The sequence below is a fragment of the Chionomys nivalis genome, chromosome 15 (assembly GCF_950005125.1).
Source record: "Chionomys nivalis chromosome 15, mChiNiv1.1, whole genome shotgun sequence".
NCBI classification, from domain to species: Eukaryota; Metazoa; Chordata; class Mammalia; order Rodentia; family Cricetidae; genus Chionomys; species Chionomys nivalis.
The window spans coordinates 42,129,573-42,147,096 of NC_080100.1; positions in this window are offsets into that span (position 1 = coordinate 42,129,573).

Consider the following 17,524-nt stretch of genomic DNA (forward strand, 5'->3'; position numbering starts at 1 on the left):
GGAGAGTCAGACTGGGATTGACAGGAGCCATGCTGCCAGGCTTCCCTGGTTCCCTGGCACCAGGATAGACTCTCATTCTATTACAGGGTGTAAATAGGTAAAGAGCTAGAACTTTAGACGCGACCTCCAGAAAGCAGTCCCCCCAACCCAATGTCACCATCCCGCAGCAGCTCAACCTGAAAGTCAACCGAAGCCCCAGGTGTCCCTTCCTGTTCCCAGCTCCTGCTGGTGGTCACTAAGGGCTACTGCTATGGTCCAGGTCCTTGTGGCGAAGTCTCTCTCCCATCTGCGTCGCTCTTGTTTGCTCACTGGTCTTTCTAAACCCTGCGTAAAGTTAAGTGGCTTTCCAGTGCCCGCCGAGCAAAGTCCCCAAGAGATGACATGCCAGGGGATGTGACTGAGAGCAGTCCCCGCACTTCGGTCACCGACCTATCAGTTTGCCTGGAGGAAGTCACCCATAGAAGAGTCTGGCTGAGGCCAGTGCCTCTTGGGAAGCATAGCTGAGGCCAGGGAGAAGAGAGAACAAAGAAGGAAACGTGTAGCACCTGCATGCAAAGCACGTGGCCTGCCCGCCCCCGCCCCGCTCCACACACACCCAGTTGAATGGGGATTGAATTCTCCACCTTTCCTTTGATCCGCCTAATTTGAATTGCTTTGCACTTGCAGCCACAGAACAGTCCTGTGCTCCCAGCCACTTTCCTTTTGCCTCCTTTAATCCTGTCTCTGTACTCCAGACTCTGGCCCACTCGTCTTCCGTCCCCTGCCTCCCCGTCTCTCCCACTCCTGGTTCCTTCCGTGTCTCCGCCACCCAGAATGCCTTCCGCCCCCATTCCCTCCAACTTCTTTTCTCCTTCACGGCCCTGCACAGCAGCCTCCGGATCAAAAGTTCCCTGGGATGTTGTAACCGGATGGATAGATGTGCTTCTCTTTCCCTGCGCGTTGCAGGGCAGCCTTAAACATCCCGGGGTAAGAAGCACTTGGGTGCCAGGGAATGCTGCCTTTCAGGAACGAATATGCTGCGCTCTAATGGGACTGCCGACAGTGCCCTAAGACAGAAGCACAGCCACAGCATTTATCATAGAAATCGATTTCCCTCCTCCATGGATCGCTAAGATGTATCCATCTTACTTTGAACTTGAAATGTTTTGCTGCACAAAAATCACGGTCAGTATTTAGCAGCAAGGTCAGTCGAAGGCATCGATGTTCTGAAACAGAAATTGCTTCATCTTGATCTCAGAGAGAGTCAAGGCTGGCTTTGCAGGCACACAAAATGCCTTCAACTCACTCAGCCTTTCCTTGTTTGGGGAGCCAAGAGGCGGCTTAAGAGCCACGGTCCGAACCTATGAATTCACACACGTTTTATTGGCCTGTACTTCTTTCAGGTTTACCGGCTGAACTCAATTTCAAAATCTACTTCTCAGTTAGGATTAAGATAATGTTTGTTAGGTGCTCAGCACAATATTTAGTAGAAAGAAAATACTTACTAGGTGGTTCCTATTGTTGTTATTACGAGTGACTTTTGTTTTTTAAAAAAATTGTGATGTCTATAAATGAATGGCTAGAGAGGGAGGGTACCATGAAAGCAGGTGGGGAGGCTTTGTGGGTTTGTAAGGAAGGAAGGATAAAGTTGGGTCCCAGAGGGAGGATGCAGAGCATGGGACTTTGTGAAGCTAGAGTGAGCTCTAGCTCACACCAATATCATGAGTATCTTTCCAGTTTGTAGCAGTTTGATTATGAAATGACCCCCCATAGGCTCCTGTATTTAACACTTGCTGCTGGACCGGGAAGGTGGCTCAGTTGGTAAAGTGCTTGCCTCACAAGCGTGAGGACCTGAGTTCAGATCCCAGCACCGACTTAAAAGCCCCACATAGTGGTGCACACCTGTAATCCAAGCCAGAGAGGTAGGAAGATCCTTGGGGCTTGTGGGCCAGCCAGTCTGCTTGCATTGGTGACCTCCAGATTCACTGTCTCAGTGAATAATAAGGTAGAGAGTGATCGAGGAAGACATCCATTGTCAAACTCAGACCTCCACCCACATACATGTGCACACATGTACATGTGCCTGCAGCCACAGGTGCACACACAAAAAACACACACCCCAGCAGACAAAAGACAAAATCAAAAGGACCTGGTCCCCTGTTGGTGCTGTTTTGTGATGCAAAACCTTCGGGAGGTAGAGCCCTGGTGCAGGAAGTTGGTTTGTGGGCTGGGCTATAAGGCTTTATAGCTCGCTAGCTAACATCCTGTTGGATTTTCTGCTTCATGTTGCACTGATGTGAGCAGGTAAGTCCCGATCACACAGTCCTGCTTCTGTGGAGCTGCCTGAGGCCATGCCTTCTCGGGTACAGTGGACTCTACCTCTCAAACTGTGAGCCCAATGTCTTCAAGTTGCTTCTGGGAGATATTTTGTCATAGCAACAAGACAAGTAACTAATGCACAGCCATGAAGTCCTCATTGCAGCATCTCCAGGGCAGGTTCCTTCAACCCCTGTTTATGCTGCAGTCACCTGAGAGACTGCCTCTACTTATAACAAGCCCTCAGCAGGCACAGTGATCACCCTAGTTTTCAACTGCTAAGTGTGTATCTTCTTCCTCCCTTCTTTCCTTTTCTTTTTTCTTTTTTTGCTAAGTGTGGTTTAAAACGGGGCTTTTAAAGTTTTTCCCTCTCACCGACCCCTTTCTGACTGAATTTTTTGTTGTTGTTGTTGCAAAACCTCTGTTTATATAGTATATAAAATAGGAGTGCAAATTAGACATTTATTGTTAATAATCAAAGACATTTATTTTAAAACAATTCTTTGGTATACACGTAGCTTTACCACTATTTAATGACAAAACAAACATGCATACTAATGAGATGGATGTACCATTTTTATATAGGGAATTACGTCTCGGCTGAACGTTTGGTGCCGCAGAACACAGGCCATCTTCAACACTGTTCAAACTTGACAGAGATCTTGAACTTATCACTGTCAGTGGTGAAGAGCCTTTTAGCTTGCGTGGAGAACACTGTTTCACATAAAAACACTGCCATAAAATACAGTAAAGAATGCCAAAGGCCTTTTCGGAAACTGTTGAGAACTATAGGTGGGTGACATCACCTGACAGAGGAAAAATTATTTAGAGTAGCTACTTTGAAGTGCTGTTGCATGCGGGCAAAACACCTATACATGTAAAATCATACAAACATTAAAAAGAAGATGCATGTATTTTCCGTGTCATTCAGCAGCACTCTATAGTACATTCTAAAGGTTGCGTTGTATCCTGTTTTCCTGTTTTGTTGGTCCTGGGGGTTGAACCTGGGAACTCATCCGACTAGTTCAAGGTGACTTCATTGTATTCTAGTATACGCATGTATAAGAGTATACTTCAATAAGCAGAAATTACAAAATGATGCTGCTCATAATTTTTCATTTTACAAGGAAAAACCAACTGTCACCCCTTGCCCCTTAGAGCCATAGAAGTGACTTTTATATTTATATCCAACTTTAGGACAAATTCTAGCATCTGATTGTGAGGACAAAGGCATTCTGAACTTATTCTCAACTCATCCTTAAGCAAGAATATACCTGCTCCAAATGTGAAATAAACCCTGCATTTTTATCAAATTGTATATCATCTCTTAAAATACATGTTCTAATCTGACAGATTAAAAGAGGCAATTTAAAAGTTCCGTCTAAGTTTCTGTCTCGTGTATAACTACTGAGAACAGCACTTGATGCCTGGGTGAAGGTGTTTCCCAAAGTGGACTCTGTATTCTCTTACGTTTGTGCGGGCTCAGTTCTGCCCCAGCACCAGCCCTGCGGTGCAGCTCTGTGACCCTTTTCTCTCTAGCGCATCCTCCCATCCTCCTGTCCTATGCACACCGTTAGCTGCTCTTCCTGATTACTAAAGCAAATCCTTTTCACTATAGAACATTTATAAAATAAAGATTAAATCCCCCCGTGGCAAAAAAGGCTTCCTGTCCACTAAAAATCTCACTCCTTTTGTCTAATTAGTCCGGGAATATATTTTCCAGCCCACACCTGCATCTAGGCATGACCAGAGGTGTGGGAATAGGTCACTTTAAGCTAAGACTTTGAGGTTATGGGTGTATTTTCTTCAGGATCTTTCTCTGCTAGGAGAATGCATTGTTAATGAGGCCTAGGGGACTGGAGAAACTGCAGCTGGAGTAGGCCTGCATCTCTCAGTCCTAGAGTTGGAGAGAGCCACCTGCTGGCCAGACACTGGGCTACCCTGCAACAGGAACAAGGCAGGGACACTCTGGTTACATTACAGAAATGCAGTGAGCGATTCAGTCTTTAGAATTATTGTTAGCACTTTAGTCCAATTTCCTGTTATTTTCTTTTGTATTTTTATTATGATTGTTTCTCTCTCTCTCTCTCTCTCTCTCTCTCTCTCTCTCTCTCTCTCTCTCTCTGTGTGTGTGGAGAGAGAGCACCACAGTGCAAATAATTAAGAAATGAAGTTAGTAGTTAATCTATAATAATAAAACTTATAGTCATATTTGTGTGTTTTCAAGGTTAAACAGGAATACTTTAGACAGACAGATGATTTTCAAACACTTCAAAGACCTTCAGAATATGGCATTTAAGATGCTTAATAATGCCAGTTGGTGGTGGCACACACCTTTAATCCCAGCACTCAGCACCAAAGCTACACTACAGAGAAACCCTGTCTTGAAAAACCAAAAAAAAAAAAAAAAGATGCTTAATAACCTAAGGTTTTTCATGACAATGAGACACCTCTGCTCCTGGCAGCACCAATTTACTTCATAAAAAAAAAAATGATGGGCATAAAAGAAACTCCATATAGAGTTTGCTTTCAATGTGGCAAGGCTAACCATTTGGCAGGAAACTGTACTTGCCTTGATTGTTGACAGTATGCTGTACAAATTGTACTAGTGGGACACAGGAAAAAAACTTGAATTTTGCCATGACAAGGTAAGACAGTCTTTTGAGAGTCCTGCTTCACAGAAGAGTCTGCAGGACACAGAGGAAAGCAATTGGCGAAGTTTGTCAATAAAAGGCAGGACAGTTCTTCAGATTTCCTGCTTCACTGAAGAGTCTGCCAGATATTCTAGGCTGATGTAGGTGGGTCTTCTTTCTATGTGTTGCTTTTATTGGTTAACTAATAAAGAAACTGCTTGGCCTGATAGGTCAGAACATAGGTGGGTGGAGTAGACAGAACAGAATGCTGGGAAGAAGGGAAGTGAGTCGGACGCCATAGCTCTCTTCTCCGAGATGGACGCAGAATCTTCCTGGTAAGCCACCACTTCATGGTGCTACACACATTAATAGAAATGGGTTAATCAAGATGTGAGAGTTAGCTAGTAAGAGGCTAGAGCTGATGGGACAAGCAGTGTTTAAATGAATACAGTTTCTGTGTTATTATTTTGGGTGTAAAGCTAGCCGTGAGGGAGCCGGGCGGGATGAAAAGCAGGCCTGCCCACAGCTCCTTCTACACTAGGTTTGTAGGCTGAAGATGGATGCTCCGATGTTGCAGAGAAACTTTGGGTGACTGTCCAGGCAGCCAGATGTTTCTGTTGTTAGGTAATATTACATCCTAGTAGGGTCTTTGATGGAGTTAAAGTCTAAATAGTTAGAGTTATAGTTTTCCTTAGTTATGATAGAAAGTATATTAGATATAAAACTTTGGAATCACTAAAATAAGCTAGATAATGAAGTATTTTCTCTGATTTTGCTAAATACAAGTAGACTGACTATTGTAATTCTTGAAAACTGCTTTTGTTGTATGTTTTACTATGTTGAAGTTAAAACCTTTCATTTTTACTTAGATAGAAAGGGGGAAATAGTGTGGAATATTAGTTAAAAATATTTGTTAATACTGTGGAATATTTGTTTGGTGATGCAAAGATGTGTTGCATTCTCTAATGTTTCATTTGTTCAGCCCTGTAAAGCTTTGTTACTTTGCCTGCCTGAAACACCGGATTGCACCAGGTGGTGGTGGCATATGATTTTAATCCCAGCACTCGGCAGAGGCAGGCAGATCTCTGTGAGTTCAAGGCCATCCTGGTCTACAAAATGAGTTACAGGACAGCCAGGGCTGTTATACAGAGAAATACTGTCTAGAAAAACCCAAACCAAAGCAAAACAAAAAATAACAAAAAATCCCACCCAATTGGTCTAATAAAGAGCTGAATGGCCCTAAGCTAGGCAGGAGAGAGACAGGCAAGGCTGCCAGGCAGAGAGAAGAAATAAGAGGAGAAACATATGCTCGAGAGAGAAGAGCGAGGGAGGAGCGAGAAAAGGAGGAGGGAAGGAGGACACCAGGGGCCAGCCACCAGTCACCCAGCCAGACACAGAAGGAATAATGAGTATAAGATATATAGACTAAAGAAAGGTAATAAGCCCAGAGGCAAAGCGTAGTTAAAGAGAAATGGAATAATTTAAGTTAAAAAAGCTGTCTAGAAACAAGCCAAGCTAAGGCCGGGCGTTCATAAGCAAGAACAAATCTGCATGTATTTACTTCAGAGCTGGGGGGTGGGCCCCAAAAGAATCAACATATCAACTATACACATGTACATGTGCACACACATGCCACCATGCATGCCCATATGTGTACACACAATATACAAATGTAAAACCCACACCAAAAACCCTTCCTCCCTCTCTCTTTCCTATCAGAACAATTGCGCTTGGATTCGAGGGCCAAGATGATGTCTCTGTGTCAAGATCCTTCATTTAATTGTGCCTCCTAAGGAAATATTTGCAGGTTCCGGGAGTCGGAATCAGTGCTTGATCGTCTCAGCGGCTATCCTTGTGACCCCAGCCACAGCACTTATGTGCTCAGATGATAATCTCTTTGTGTTTGGTCTCCACATTTTCTCCACCCCAGCTCAGTTTGCCGCTCACAACCCCAGTGCTTCTGTGAGATGCAGACAGGGTAGGATTCCTTAGACATTTGCCTACTGACTTTCCTCTGTTCCTTCCTTCCCTGTTTTCTTCCCATGTCCAGGTCTTGCACCAAAAGAACAAAAACTAAAAATCTCTTTAAACAAACCTGCTAAGTCTAGGCTTCAGGCCAGACTACGACCCTTACAAACACAGCGGATGGAATACAGCCCCTACAAATACAGCTGATGAGATACAACCCCTACCAACACAGACTCTGGAAATACAGCCCTACAAACACAGCTGATGAGATACAACCCCTACCAACACAGACTCTGGAAATACAGCCCTACAAACACAGCTGATGAGATACAACCCCTACCCACACAGACTCTGGAATTACAGTCCCTACAAACACAGCTGGTGGGATGCAGCCCCTACAAATACAGCTAGTGGAAAACAGCCTTCACACATGTCCTACATTTGACAGAATGACACGTTTTCCTTCAGCTGGGATGCCCACTCTAGACTCCAGGATCTTCGAGATGAGCTCTGAGTTGCTAGGGAGGCTACACATGGTGCCAGCTCAGAATGTGTCAGGATTATAGGGGAGGGTACTCAGGACATCGTATCAGAAGGCAGTAGGACCGCTAGGTAGGCACTTGGGGCACTGTTCTGACTTTGGCCTAGGAAGAAGTATGTCTGCCCCTCTGACTGTTTGGGTTAGGATTTAACTGGAACCTTGACTGGTTTACATGGTGTTGACACAATGACACCAACCTAATCTCCCCCAAGTCTACTTGCCAAACAGTTTCTGATTTTGTTTACATTGTTCTAGAACATAGCCATATATGGTCACAAGGAGAATGGATGCTAGTGGCCGGTAAACACCGATCTGTCTTTCCAAAAGCAAATTCCTTGAAAAAAAAAATTTTTTTTTTGAGTTTTTGAGACAGGGTTTCTCTGTGTAGCCTTAACTAATTTTTTTTAAAACAGACTTAATTTCCTTTATTTTTCTTGTATAAAAAAACCTTATGTGAACAGAGACTCTGGTGTGGGTTTTCACAAGAGCATCAGTGAATTCCTATTAAGATTTGGTGAACACTGTCTCTTTCCAAAGGTCGGTGGTCAGGTAACTTGGTCTTGGAGATGGCATCAAGGTGGCCTTGGCAAAGTCACCCAGAGTGGCAGTGCAGCCCCTGGCTGATGTGCAGCAGTTCTCAATATCAGCCATCATCAGAAGCTTCTTGGGCACAGGAACAGAGATGATGCCAATGCCTCTGGGGGCAGGGATGGGACACACCAACACAGAGCCACAGTGACCTGTCTGTCACCTTGATGGATCCCTGTGAACTTGCCAGTCTTGCTCCCCCAGGAGCCTTTCAGCACAGGAAGGAGGGAAAACTTGGCCATGATGGCCCCTCAGATGGCAGTAGCTACCTCCTTGGAGCACTTCACCCCAAGACCAACATGATCATTGTCATCCTTAATAGCAACAAAAGTCTTGAACCTGGTCCACTGGCCAGCCTGAATCTGCTTCTACAGTGCTGTTGCTGGGTGTTGAGGGAGGTTGTTTCCTAATTTTCTGAGAAATCGCCACACTGACGTCCAAAGGGGTTGTACCAGCTTGCATTCCCACCAGCAATGCAGCAGTGTTCCCTTTACCCCACATCCTCTCCAGCATAAGTCGTCATCAGTGTTTTTGATCTTGGCCATTCTTACAGGTGTAAGATGGAATCTCAGAGTTGTTTTGATTTGTATTTCTCTGATGGCTAAGGATGTTGAATATTTCCTTAAGTGTCTTTCAGCCATTTTAGATTCATCTTTTGAGAGTTCTCTGTTTAGGTCTGTACCCCATTTTTTTTATTGGATCATTTGTTCTTTTGATAACCAATTTCTTGAGTTCTCTGTATATTTGGAGATCAGACTTCTGTCTGCTGTGGGGTTGGTGAAGATCTTTTCCCATTCTGTTGGCTGCGGTTTTGTCTTATTGATCTTGTTCTTTCCTTTACAGAAGCTTCTCAGTTTTAGGAGGTCCCATTTATTAATTGTTTATCTCAGTGTTTGTACTGCTGGGGTTCTATTTAGGAAGTGGTCTCCTGTGCCAATACATTCAAGTGTACTTCCCACTTTCTCTTCTATGAGGTTCAGTGTGGTTGGTTTTATGTTGAGGTCTTAGATCCATGGATATGGATCTGTTTTCATTCTTCTACATGTTGATATCCAGTTATGCCAGCACCATTTGTTAAAAATACTATCTTTTTTTCCATTTGATATTTTTTCTTTTTTGTCAAAAATCAAGTGTTTATAGGTGTGTGGATTGCTATCTGGGTCTTTGATTTGGTTCCATTGTTCTCCTATCTGTTTTTATGCCAATACAAGGTTCTTTTCAGTACTAGAATTTTAAGTCAGGGATTATGATATTTCCAGAATTTTCTTTATTGTACAGGATTTTTTTGGCTATCCTGGGATTTTTGCTTTTCCATATGAAGTTGAAATTGTTCTTTTGCTGGGCATTGCATTGAATGTGTAGATTGCTTTTGGTAAGATTGCCATTTTTACCATGTTAATTCTACCTCCCCAAGAGCATGGGATAACTTTCCATTTTCTGATGTCTTCTTCAATTTCTTTCTTTAAAGATCTAAAGTTCTTGTCATACAGGTCTTTCATTTGTTCAGTTAGAGTTACTCTAAGATATTTTATGTTATTTGTGGCTATTGTGAAGGGTGATGCTTATTTGATTTGTTTTTCAGCTCATTTATCATCTGTGTAAAGGAAGGCTACTGATTTTTTCGAGTTAATCTTGTATCCTGCTACTCATAAACATTACTGAAGGTGTTTATGAGTTGTAGAAGTTCCTTGGTAGAAATTTTGGGATCATTTATGTAAAGTATCATGTCATCAGCAAATAGTGAGAGTTTGACTTCTTCTTTTCTGGTTTGTATCCCTTGACAGTGATTGTTATCACCTGTTATTTTAGTTTTTGTTGTTGGTGATGTTATTGTGTTATTGTGTGTTTTCTCTTCTTTGAGATTTCCTGCTGTGAGGTCATCTATTGCATGTGTTTTTGTGGATGTAGCCAACTTCCTTGGGGTGGAGTTTTCCTTCTAGTACTTTGTGTAGGGCTAGGTTTGTGGCTAGGTATTTTCTAAATCTGGTTCTAGGACATGACAATTTATAAGCTGAGGGAGAGGGTCTCACCGTCTCTTACTCCTGCACTCTCTTGGGTGGTCAGAGCGGAGCAGGTGGCTTGCTCTTCACCCCTGGACAGAACAACTGGACGAAGACATCTGGATCTATGGTGGCATCTAAACCGTTTTGTATCAGTGAGTGTTTACCCCTATTTTATACCTAAATAAATTCTTGAGAACCCTTAACAGATTCTAGTGGCTTTATTTTATTTTTTTTAAAGATTTATTTATTTATTTATTATGTATACAGTATTGTCAGTATTCTGCTTGCATGTGTGCCTGCAGGCCAGAAGAGGGCACCAGATCTCCTTACGGATGGTTGTGAGCCACCATGTGGTTGCTGGGAATTGAACTCAGGACCTCTGGAAGAGCAGTCAGTGCTCTTAACCACTGAGCCATCTCTCCAGCCCCTCTAGTGGCTTTATGTAACACATGTACATATACACTTGCTCATACACATACCCCCACACATACTTATATATACACACTCATACAGCCCCATATATAAACATCTATATACTCATATAATACACACATGTAGTCCTGTATACACTCTCTCTATCTTACACACACATATTCCCATACATCCCCATATAAACATACATATAACATATATTCATACTTATACATCCACATATGTAGCCTTACTCTCTCTCACACACACATACATACACACTCTCTCTCTCCCTTCCTCCCTCCCTCCCCCTCTCCCTCCCTCCCTCCTCCCCTCACACACACATGCACACATCCCCCATGCGTACACATACTCACACAAACTCATACTCATACATACATTCCCCCACGCACACACACTTAAACATAAAATAAGGGCTAGAGAGATAGCTCAGCGCATAAAGGCACCTGCTGCCAGGTCTGATTACAGTGTTTGACCCCTGAGACCCACACGGTGAAAGAGGAGTGTGGACTCCTTCAAGTTGCCCATGTTCAGACTTCCACATTAACACACACATAAATTCTGATTTTCCTATGTTCCTTTGATTAATATTGGCAGGGTGCAGAGCCTTACCTTGCTACATTTTAATAAAATCAGGGTATTGTCATCCTTGATGGGGCCAGTCACATTTGCATATCTCACTGGCTAAAATCATGCATATCTTCACTCATGGGGACAAACTGGCACGTATTTCCAGACTCTTGGGCACAGCCTGGATGAATGCAGCGATAAATATCCCTTGCTGGTTTGGAAATGCAGTGATTTATTTTAACAATCTTCCTGATGGCACAGGCCTCCTGAATGACTTTGCTCTCTTTATTTATATATATCCTTCCTTGTGCACCAGCAGCTTGTCCCCAAATCCCATCAGACAGCCTCCAGCCAAGGGAACAAGGATCTCATTTCTATCAATGAGAAGATCCTGAAAGTGCTGACAGTGAAGGATTAGCTGGAGGAAATGGGAGGGAAGCTGCAGAAAACGGAAGAGAGCCCCTGGCTTTGCTGTTTTCAACTGGGTGCAAGCAGGTCCCTCTACACGTACAGCCATTGCTTTTGACCTTTTATGTAGGGCTCTGTTCCTGGTGGGTGGTGATTTTAAAAGGGTCAAGAAGGGGCTGGAGAAATGGCTCAGTGGTTAAGAGCACTGCCTGCTCTTCCAAAGGTCCTGAGTTCAATTCCCAGCAACCACATGGTGGCTCACAACCATCTGTAAAGAGGTCTGGCGCCCTCTTCTGGCCTTCAGGCATACAGACAGAATATTGTATACATAATAAATAAATAAGTAAATAAATAAATAATTTAAAAAAAAAGGGTCAAGAAGATGATGAAAGCTGAGCCTCGTGCCCAGAGGCCAGGGAACAGAGTGGGAAGGAGGTGAAAACAGAGAGAGCCGCCTAAGTCAAAACTTCAAGCTAGGTTTAACTTAGGCCAGGACTGGAGGAGTGTGTTCTCTGGGTCCTGGCTGCCTTGGGATCTCCTTTCTGTCAATGCTATAGCTCTTGATACATCCCGATTCAGCAGGGGTTGGGATGGGTTCAACCAGACCTTTCTCAGATGCATTTGCATTTCGATAGAGACACTTTGAAACAAATGGAGTTCTTACTGTTATTTTGGTAATCATACCATTACAAAGTAGGATATGTAACCAGGAACCCCGTGCCGTAGCTTAAAGGTTTAGAGTATAAAACCACAACTCTAAAGGTCTTTCTTGTGCTTGGGTGATCCACCCTGCTGCCAAAGGTAACTACTGCCATGGTTTCTGTAACCAAAGGGGCTTTCGCCTGTGCTGAAATTTCTTGTACAGATAGATTTTTCCAGACCTTTTGCTTGAAAAACCCTTGTTTTCAAGGGCGGTGGGAGAAATCCCCCAGTCTCAATAATTCAGGCCAACAGATGCAATCAGCAAGAGGTATCTTTAATGATTACACAGGCGCCTGAGGGTGCAACAGTAGCTTATGCCAACTGCCCACCCTGGGCAAATTCAAACAGCCATATTTATAGGGAAAAATGATTACATAAGAGGGTAGTATAGCACAAGCATTTCATTGGCTCTCAAATTGGTGGGCTTAGCTCATCCTGGGAATGGCCCCATGTCTATTCTCGAATTTCCCGGAAAAACCATAAAGACAGATAAAACACCCTGTAGCAAGTTGGCAATTTAGATAGGATGTCTTGGGGGGTGGAGTATCTCTCTCCTTAGCCTAGTCAGTGAGTCTGCAACCCATAGATATCCAGTTTTAGCATGGGCTGAGCCCGGGGGCCCAGCTAAATTTTCAGCAGAATTTAACATAGTATGTGGGCATGGGGGTCTTTCAAGTATGGGGGGGTCTTTCATGCTTTAGCTGTTCAACAGTGCACTTGGTTAGTTTGTGTTAACTCGATACAAACTGGAGTCATCTGGGCAGAGGGAAGCTCAGTTAAGGAAATGCCTGCATCAGATTGGCCTGTGGGCAGGCTTATAGGGACATTTTCTTTTGTCTCTTTGTGTGTGTGTGTATGTGTGTGTGTGTGTGTGTGTGTGTGTGTGTGTGTGTGAGAGAGAGAGAGAGAGAGAGAGAGAGAGAGAGAGAGAGAGAGAGAGAAAGAGACTCTGTTATGTAGCTCTGTCTGTCCAGGAACTCACTATGTAGACTAGGATGGCCTCAAACTCCCAGAGATCTGCCTGCCTCTGCCTCCCCAGTGCTGGAATTAAAAGAGTGTGCTGCTATGCCTGGCTGTTTTCTTGATTACTGACTGATGTAGCCCACTGAGGGTGGTGCTGCCTGGGTCAGATGGTCCTCAGTTGTTTAAGAAAGAAGACTGAAAAAGTCATGGAGAGCAAGCCAGTAAGCATCATTTCTCCATGGCCTCTGCTTCAGTTCCTGCCTTCAGGTTCCTGCCTTCCTCAATGATGGAATATACCCGTGAGCCAAATAAAACATTTTCTTTCCCAGTTGCTTTTGTTCATGGTGTTTATCGTGGCATCAGAGATACAAACTAGGGAAGAAACTTTTTGTCTTAGAATCATCAATGCTATTGGTCACTATGTTATTTGTAGAGTTCAGTTTTTGTGAAAAAATACCCTCCGTTTATTTTTTATTCTATTGTTAATGAGTATTTCCATAGATTTGAACTATTTAAAAAACCTTTTTAATAACTGTATTTATGTAGTATATGTGTTTGTGTGCATGCACATATGCTTACATGTATGCGCTTACTTATGTAGATGCCATAGCATATATGTGGATGTCAGAGGACAACTTTTAAATTGTAGCGCTTTGTAGGGCAAGTAGATGTGCTTGGCTATTTTAATTTACGTTTCCATAGTGACTAATGGTATTGAGGGCTTTTTTTTTTTCTTTTTGGGTTTTCAAGACAGGGTTTCTCTGTAGCTTTGGAGCCTATCCGAACTCCCTCTGTAGACTAGGTTGGCCTTGAACTCACAGAGGTCCGCCTGCCTCTGCCTCTCAAGTGCTGGGATTAAAAGCTTGTGCCACCACTGCCCGGCTAGGTTTTTTATTTTTGTAGACTTATTGGCAAGTGTTCTCATTTATGCACTATCTGTCCAATAGATTTTAAAGGTTGGTTTACATTTATACAAATGATGTACCGCTGTATATAGCTCATAAATAATATAATATACACATGTGTGTGAGAATATGCAATCTGTTTCTCTATCTACCTGTACTATTTAGATAAATATAAAAATATTTAATGTCTCATTTGGATGATATGGTTCATGCTTATTGATGAGAATAGGCTCTATTCCTACCTTTTCCTGTAACCATATTTGCGATATGATTTGCAAATCTGCCTGTGCCCACTTGGGGGCAGTGTCCGTATCCCTTGAATCTGCTGGCTTTTGACTATGCGTTGGTTGTGTAGCGGACATAATCCTGTGTCAGCTATGAGACCCGGCCTCCTTGGGGCCACTTTTTCTCTGCTTTGGTGCCAGCTAGTGACTCCTTAAGGTTCAGCTTCCCATCTTCAAATATATATCATCTTTAAGTAGACCGCAACAAATTCACGTTTATAAGTCATGTCATAGTTTAGTGTCCTTAGTTGGGCTTTATCTTGAGGCATTTGAGTAATTGTGGTCGCTATATCCTATATTATTTGTTCAAAGGCCAGTGTCAACATGGAGCTGACATTTCTTTCCAGTCACGCAGCCACTCGCCTTCCACTGCCTGGCTGTTTTCAATTCTCTGCAGTCCTAGGAACATGGGCACTTTATCCAGGAATGACATTGACATCCCCCGCGGGCTGTGTCAGGCCCCATGTCAGGATTAGCATTTATACGATGATCCTGTCTATGGAGAGGTGATGCTCCAATAGCGCATTTTAAGTCACCCTCTGATTTAATCATAAGAAGCAGTTCATTTTCCCTACTTGGAGGTACATTTGCAAGCAGATTGCTCCCATTTTTGCCATCTCATGCTTTTCAAGGGAAGCCGAGCTTCCTGGAGGCACCCCGTGTGTGTGTGTGTGTGTGTGTGTGTGTGTGTGTGTGTGTTTCCCCCAATGAAAAGGTAATCCATCATTCTGGCAATGAAGAACGAGTCTCATAGACAGCAGGACTGGGAAGCAGACAGCCTCTGAGAGCTGTCATTCTGGGCTGGTGACCTGGGCCTCTACACCTGTCACCGCAGTCAGCCCAGCACTTGGGTCATGACCCAGTGCAGAGTCTCTGCAGCTGGCAAGCCTGAGAACTGGCCTGGCATCGGGCACACCTTAGCTTTTCCCTCACTTGATGGGAGTAGCTGGCTCTCCATTTACCAAAGCAAAATGTGAGTCCTTTGGGCTTGCCTAACCAGTCTCAAACACACAGACACATAGAGGAAATTGCATCTACCCAAAGGCAGTGTAATCCTTTTGGTAGATTCATGAGCATTTTCTTTATTTTTTTTTTTTCCGAAAAGGTCCCACTCTATAGTTGAGGCTAGCCTGAAGCTCACTAGGTAGGTAGCCTAGAATGGTCTCAAACTTACAGCAATCCTCCTGCCTCAGCCTTTTGAGTCCTGGGATTATAGGTACGAACTACCACTCCCAGCTTTACAAGTCATCTGAAGCCTGTCACCTCACCGTGTTTTCTGTTTCTTCTTTAAGGAGACACCTCATTTGACCATAAAATTGGCAGGTGGTAGAGGCTGATGCTAAGTCCACAGGCCCAAGTCATTCCACCCAGCTAGCTGTTTGACCCTGTATGGGTTAGTTAGCACCTCTTAGCCTCAGTCTTCCTGCCTATAAAACAGAAAACAGTGCCCGTTGGTAGCTGTGGAAATATACAAGATGATGCTGTGAAATGTTTAGAAACACCAGGGTCTGGGGTGTAGCTTGCCTAGCATGAATAAGGCCGTGTCCCATCCTCACAAACATACACACACAGTTATTTCTAAAAACTCAGAACAAGAGCAATTTATGGAAGGACTGTATCTGCTTATTCAGTAATTACTCTCTCTCTCTCTTTCTCTATTTTTAGTTTTTAGAGACAGAGCTACTCTGTAGCTTTGGAGTCTGTCCTGGAACTTGCTCTGTAGACCAGGCTGGTCTTGAACTCACAGAGATCCACCTGCCTCTGCCTCGCGAGTGCTGGGATTAAAGGTGTGCACCACCATCACCTGGTCAGTAATTACTCTTACTTAATTTTTCTCAGTTTCTATGCTGGCTTTAAAATATTTATAACTTGTTCACATCTGCGTGGGTATGTACACATCTCTGTGTGTGGGTGTGTGTGTGCGCGCGCGCACGTGCAAGAGTGTGGGTGCACATGCGCAGAGGGCCAGACGAAGCATTCAGTATACAGCTCTGTCACTTGTCCCCCATTTCTCCTCTGAGGCAGGGTCTCTCCTTGGAGCTGGGACTTGCATTTTCTGGGCTAGGCTGAAAGTCAGCAAACCCCAGCAACCATCATCTCTCCACCTGGGGTTTGGGTGTGTGTAGGGTGGTTGGTTTGCTATAAGGGCGCTGGGATCTGAACTCTGACCCTCAAGTACTCTTACGTGCTGAGCCATCTCTCTGGCATCTTTATGTGGGCTTTTGTCTAGACATTCAGCAACAAACCCAATTCTGAACCAGTGAGCACTGTTGCTTCTTTGAGGGAGACCCAGTTCTTCCACTGATGGTGCAGAAGCACGTCCTTGGTTTTGATTTAGTCAGGAGACTCTTCGTAAGGACTGATCACTAGAAAGACCCAGTCCCAGAAGAAGTTTGGATCCACCTTATCTTCAGTCCTTGGGAAGGGGAAAGGAGGCAAAGATGGAGTTAATACATGCTTATGCCTATGTTAGGATGCCTTGGCCGAAGTCCCAGAAGTTTGGGGTTCAGAAAGCTTCTATGTTGGTGAGATGCATCAATGAACCAGGAGAGTTGTACCCCGATCTACAGGGGTGGAAACTCTTGGGTTAGGGGCCCTCCCATACTCACCCTAATGCTTTTCCTCCACTTCTCTGTATGCTGAATCACTTTACAGTGTCCATGAGATATTATAACAAACTATTGAACGTGGGGAGGCACTCAATGGAACCCTAAATTTGTAACTAATTGGACCAAAGCATGGGCAGATGGGAACCTACTACTTGTGACTGGTGTTTGAAGTGGAAGCCTTTGATATGACTGAGTCCTTAATCTGTGGGATCTGAAATGAAAGGGAGTTATGATACTATGATGCAGTTGGTGTCATAATTACATTGTGGGGACTGGCTGCTGTACGTATTAGTTATTTTCTCATTTCAGTGATGAAACATCTGGCAGGAGCAGCTTGAAGGAGGGGGGCTTATTTTGGTTTAGAGTTTGAGGAGCGCAGGCCATCATGGCTGGGGTGTAGGAGTCAGGAGTCCAGTCCATCACGGCTGGGGTGTCAGGAGTCCAGTCCATCACGGCTGGGGTGTCAGGAGTCCAGTCCATCACGGCTGGGGTGTCAGGAGTCCAGTCCATCACGGCTGGGGTGTCAGGAGTACAGTCCATCATGGCTGGGGTGTCAGGAGTACAGTCCACCATGGCTGGGGTGTCAGGAGTACAGTCCACCATGGATGGGGTGTCAGGAGTCC